This window comes from Hylobates moloch, unplaced genomic scaffold, assembly GCF_009828535.3.
Source record: "Hylobates moloch isolate HMO894 unplaced genomic scaffold, HMol_V3 SCAFFOLD_24, whole genome shotgun sequence".
NCBI lineage: Eukaryota > Metazoa > Chordata > Mammalia > Primates > Hylobatidae > Hylobates > Hylobates moloch.
This window is the reverse complement of record NW_026652299.1, coordinates 1517115-1523179: the sequence shown is the minus strand read 5'-3', so window position 1 is coordinate 1523179 and position 6065 is coordinate 1517115.

The window sequence follows — 6065 nt, the reverse complement described above, 5'->3', positions numbered from 1 at the left end:
AGTGTCTAATCTGCTAAGGAACCCTTTGAAGATATTCCTCATCTGTGTTACTGGTTGTTTTTGTTTTGCTTTTAGCATTTCCATTTGACTTATATTTTCCATTGTTCTGCTGAAATTTTTCATTTGTTCACATACCTTCTACCTTCTCATAGTTAATAGCATATGAATCATGGTTATGCTTTTAATAGTTTCAGTTTTCCTGTCTGGTAGTTTCAACATCTGCATCATCTGTAAACCTAGTTTCAATGATTGTTTTGTCTCTTGATAGCAGATCATTTTATTTCCTTGCTTTCTTTGTGTATCTTGTAATTTTTGGTTGAATGCTGAATATTTAGTAGAGACTTGGGTAGATGGTAGTAATACTGAATATTTAGTAGAGACTTGGGTAGATGGTAGTAATGCTGAATATTCAGTAGAGACAAGGGTAGATGGTAGTAATGACTGAAAATGTGCATACCTCTTTTGCTGCCAGATCATTAGTATAGAAAATTGAGTTATTCTAGTCAGAAGTTCAGCTGGACATGGGTTTTGTTGTTGTGATTAACACTTGCTTGAAATTCCTCTAATGTTACCTTTGGATCTAGTGTGGGGATTGTGTTTTGGAGGTTTTCTCCATGTTCCAGCCCTACAGTCAGCTTTCAGACTTCCCTGTGTGACTGTTCCTTAGAACTGGTCTCCATGTGCCTGGGCACAGTGGCTCACGTCTGTAATCCCAGCACTTTGGGAGGCCGAGGTGGTTCGGATCATGAGGTCAGGAAATCGAGACCATCCTGGCTAACATGGTGAAACCCCATCTCTACTAAAAATACAAAAAATTAGCCAGGCATGGTGACGGGCTCCTGTAGTCCCAGCTACTCGGAAGGCTGTGGCGGGAGAATGGCATGAACCCGGGAGGCGGAGCTTGCAGTGAGCTGAGATCGCACCACTGCACTCCAGCCTGGGGGACAGAGCAAGACTCCGTCTCAAAAAGGAACTGGTCTCTATGCAATTGTCTCTCAGTGACAGACTGTTGATGCCTACTTGGTCCTTGCTAACCTAGAAAAGGGGGCAGATCCTAAAATTCGAGGGCGAGGCTTTCCCAGATCCTGCTCCTCCACCAACTGCAAGAATCCTCTTGGGAGGATCGCCTGCACCCAGGAGTTTGAGGCTGCAGTGAATCATGATCATGTCACTGCACTCCAGCCTGGGCAACGTAGCAAGACCCTGTCTCTATTACAAATAATAATAAAAAAGAATCCTGTAATAATCTCAGCCCATGGTTTCCTGCTCACCCCCTAGAAGTAGAGGGTATTTATATTTATATCATAAGGATCCCTTATGCTACCAACCTGTTAATTTTAAAATAATGTTTGCATTTATAGTTGTGAGAAATTTGCTTGTAATTTTTTTCTTATAACGCCCTTGCCATGTTTTACTATCAAATGTGTGTTAGCCTTATAACATGAGTTAGGAAGTATTTCTGCATTTTCTATTCCCTAGAAGAATTCACACGACATTGGTATTACTTGTTTCTTAAGTGGAAAAATTAGTGAGGCCATCTGAGATTGGTGTTCTCTTATGGGGGAGGTTTAAATTTTTTTTTTTTGTTTTTGAGACGGAGTCTCGCTCTGTCGCCTAGGCTGGAGTGCAGTGGTGCGATCTCAGCTCACTGAAAGCTTTGCCTCCCGGGTTCATGCCATTCTCCTGCCTCAGCCTCCCAAGTAGCTGGGACTACAGGCACTCACCACCATGCCTGGCTAATTTTTTGTATTTTTAGTAGAGACGGAGTTTCACCGTGTTAGCCAGGATGGTCTCGATCTCCTGACCTCATGATCTGCCTGCCTCGGCCTCCCAAAGTGCTGGGATTATAGGCATGAGCCACCGCACCAGGCCAGTTTTAAATTTATATTCAGTTTCCTTAACAAATATATGTCTATTCAGATTTTCTATTTCTTTTTGTCAGTTTCAGTAAGGTGTGTTTTTCAACTAAATTTTTGTTTTCTCTAAATTGTCTACTGCAACGGCATAAGGTTGTCCATCATTTTTTTGAGACAAGGTCTCACTCTGTCTCCCAGCCTGGAGTACAGTGACATGGCAGGATCATAGCTCACTGCAGCCTTGACCTCCTGGGCTCAGGCAAGCCTATGCCTCAGCCTCCCAAGTAGCTGGGACTACAGGCACATGACATCAGACTGGGGTAATTTTTAATTTTGTAAAGACAAGGTCTCACTATGTTGCCCAGGCTGGTCTCAAACTCCTGGGTTCAAGTGATCCTCCTGCCTTGGTCTCCCAAAGGGCTGGATTACAGGTGAGAGCCACCACCATGCCTGGGTCATAATAATTTCTAATTATCCTTTTACTGATTGTAAGATCTGATGTCTTTCATTGTTCATTTCTGATGTTGGCACATTGTTTTTTATTTTTCTCTTCTCCTTGATCAGTTTTTCCAGAGATTTGTTAATTTTATTAATATTTTTAAAAGAAGCATCTTTTGGTTTTATTAAATTTCTCTTGAATATGTTCTTATTTCATTGATTTTTGCAATCATTTTTAGACAGGAAAAAAAATGATTATTTCAGCCAGGCACGGTGGCTCATGCCTGTAATCCCAGCACTTTGGGAGGCTGAGGCGGGTGGATCACCTGAGGTCGGGAGTTCGAGACCAGCCTGACCAACATGGAGAAACCCCCTCTCTACTAAAAATACAAAATTAGCAGGGCATGGTGGTGGAGGATGCCTGTAATTTCAGCACTTTGGGAGGCTGAGGCAGGAGGATCGCTTGAACCCGGGAGGCAGAGATTGCAGTGAGCCAAGATCACACCATTGCACTCCAGCCTGGACAAAAAGAGTGAAATTCTGTCTCAAAAAAAAAAAAAAAAAAAAAGATGATTTCAAAAATCAATGAAATTTGCTATTCCTTTTCTAACTTTCTGAGTTCAGCTCTTTCTACAATTAATACGCTCATTCAAAACTCTAAATTTTTGGCTGGGTGCAGTGGCTCATGCCTGTCATCCCAGCACTTTGGGAGGCCAAGGCGGGTGGATCATGAGGTCAGGAGATCGAGACCATATTGGCTAACATGGTGAAACTCTGTCTCTACCAAAAATACAAAAAAAGAAATTAGCCGGGTGTGGTGGCGGGCGCCTGTAGTCCCAGCTACTCGGGAGGCTGAGGCAGGAGAATGGCGTGAACCCGGGAAGCGGAGCTTGCAGTGAGCTGAGATCACACCACTGCACTCCAGCCTGGGTGAGAGAGCGAGACTCCGTCTCAAAAAAACAAACAAACAAACAAACAAAAAAAAACTCTAAATTTTTAAGCCTATGCTAGTAGGTGTGCTTAAGTGTAGACTTTTATATCTTTGTTGAATTGGTCTTTCCTCACTATACACTGCCCCATCTATCTCTCACGGAAACATCTTGCCTTAAAGTCCATGGATAGTAATGGAGCTAATCCAGCTTTATTTTGCAAGGTATATCTTTTATATATATATATGTATTTTATTTGTATTTGTATATTTAAATGTTTCTTTTAAATAGCTTCTACTTCAGTCTTTTTCATCCGATTTTTATCTTTTATTTGAAGTGTTTAGTCAGTTTATATTTAATATAATTACTATAGATAAATTTAAAGACATCATATTATGTATTTATATATTTTATATTTGTCTGATACTTTTTTTGTTGAGACAGAGTCTCGCTGTCACTTAGGCTAGAGTGCAGTGGCATGATCTTGGCTCACTGCAACCTCTGCCTCCCGGGTTCAAGCAATTCTCCTGTCTCAGCCTCCCTACTAGCTGGGATTACAGGCACGCGCCACCATGTCCGGCTAATTTTTGTATTTTTAGTAGAGATGGGGCTTCACCGTGTCGGCCAGGCTGGTCTCGAACTCCTGACCTTAAGTGATCTGTGCGCCTCGGCCTCCCAAAGTGCTGGGATTACAGGCGTGAGCCACCTTGCCTGGCCTGGTCTGGTATGTTCTATGTTCCATTTTTACTTCTTTCTTTCCTTTTCTATATTCATCATTTATTTATATTAATTTGCTTATTCCATCTCATTAGCATTTTTTTTTTGAGACAGGGTCTCACTCTGTCACCCAGGCTGGATTGCAGGGACACAATCACTGCTCACTGCAGCCTCGACCTCCCCAGGCTAAGGGGATCCTCCCATCACAGCCTTGTGAGTCGCTTGGACTACAGATGTGCACTACCATGCCCAGCTCATTTTTTGGGAGTTTTTTTTTTTGTTGTTTGTTTGTTTGTAGAAACAGGGCCTCACTATGTTGCCCAGGCCAGTCTTGAACTCCTGGCCTCAAGTGATCCCCCCACCTTGGCCTTCCAAAGTGCTGTGACTATAGGTGTGAGCAACTGTGCCCGGCCAGTATTCAGTGTTCTAAATTCCCTCCTGGGTACCACTTCGGCAGCATTTCAAAAATTCTGCTATGTTGTGTTTCTATCATCATTCACTTCAAACTCCTTACTAATTTCCCTTTTTGATTTCTTCTTTGACCTGTGGATTATTTAGAAGTGTTTTTGTCCCCAAATATTTCGGTATTCTCTAGAAATCTTTGTTACTGCTTTTTTGTTAGTTTTTGAGATGGAGTTTTGCTCTTGTCACCCAGGCTGGAGGGCCATGGCACAATCTTGGCTCACCGCAACCTCTGCCTCCCGGGTTCAAGTGATTCTTGTGCCTCAGCCTCCCGAGTACCTGGGATTACAGGTGCCCCACCACCACGCCCAGCTAATTTTTATACTTTTAGTAGAGACAGGGTTTCACCATGTTGATCAGGCTGGTCTCGAACTCCTGACCTCAGGTGATCCACCCGCCTCGGCCTCCCAAAGTGCTGGGATTACAGGCGTGAGCCACCGCGCCCGGCCTCTGTTACTGGTTTTAACTTAATTCGATTGAGGTGAGAGAACACACTTTGTATTATTTGAATCTTTTCAAGCTTATTGAGACTTGTTTATGGCCCTAAATAGGGTCTACCTTGGTCAATCTTCCACGTGCAACTTAAAAGAACTCATATTCTCCTGTTGCTGGGTTGAACGTTCTGTAAATATCAAATCCATTGAGGTGGCCAATGGTGACGTCCCGATCTTGTGAGTTCTTAGTGGTTTTCTGTGTGCCTGTTTGATTGGTTATTGAGAGGGCAGTGTTGAAATCACTGTCATGGATTTCTCTATGTCTCTTTACCGTTCTGTTGGGTTTTGCTTCGTGTATTTTGTTTTTTGAGGTTTTGTTTTGTTTTTGTTTTTTGAGACAGAGTCTCACTGTCACCCAGGCTGGCGTGCAGTGACTCAATCTTGGCTCACTGCAACCTCCACCTCCTGGGTTCAAGAGTATCTCGTGCCTCAGCCTCCTGAGTAGCTGGGACTATAGACAGGCACCACGATGCTTGGCTAATTTTTTGTATTTTTAGTAGAGACAGGGTTTTGCCATGTTGGCCTGGCTGGTCTCACACTCCTGACCTCAAGTGATCCACCCGCCTTGGCCTCCCAAAGTGCTGGGATGACAGGCGTGAGCCACCGCGCCTGGCCAGCTTAGTGTATTTTGAAACTCTGCTGTTAGGTGCATTAACATCCATGAATTGCTTTCACGAGTGGCTGAGGAGGAGTCTCTACAAAGCTCCAGCTCTCTCTGCAGCTCCCTCCTCCCCAGGGTTCTGCTTTGTTCTCTCCATCCGTCCTTATCTCCCTGGACCTTCAGCTCCATTTCCTCAGCTCTATGAGTCCAGCAGCTCAGCCGGGGTCCCCCTCCCTGTGTCATGGTCTATGAACTCTCCAGGCAGGACTCTGGAGAATCATAAGGCTCGCTCAAGGAGGGAAAAATCAGAGAAAATCCAAGTGTTGTAAAAGAGACATACTTAAGAGATAAATATATGTTCGAATTATTTTTTATTCAAGCAGAGAATATACCTTTCGAGTGTCTATGTGACAGTTAGAAAGACTGACAATACATTGAGATGCAAAAAAAAATTTTATGGAGCATTTTCTCAAACCGCAATGCATTATAACTTGAAATTAATAAGCACTTTATGATTCAATTGGACGTGTAAAGGATTCTCCTAAATGAGTCTTGGGTCAAAGAGGAA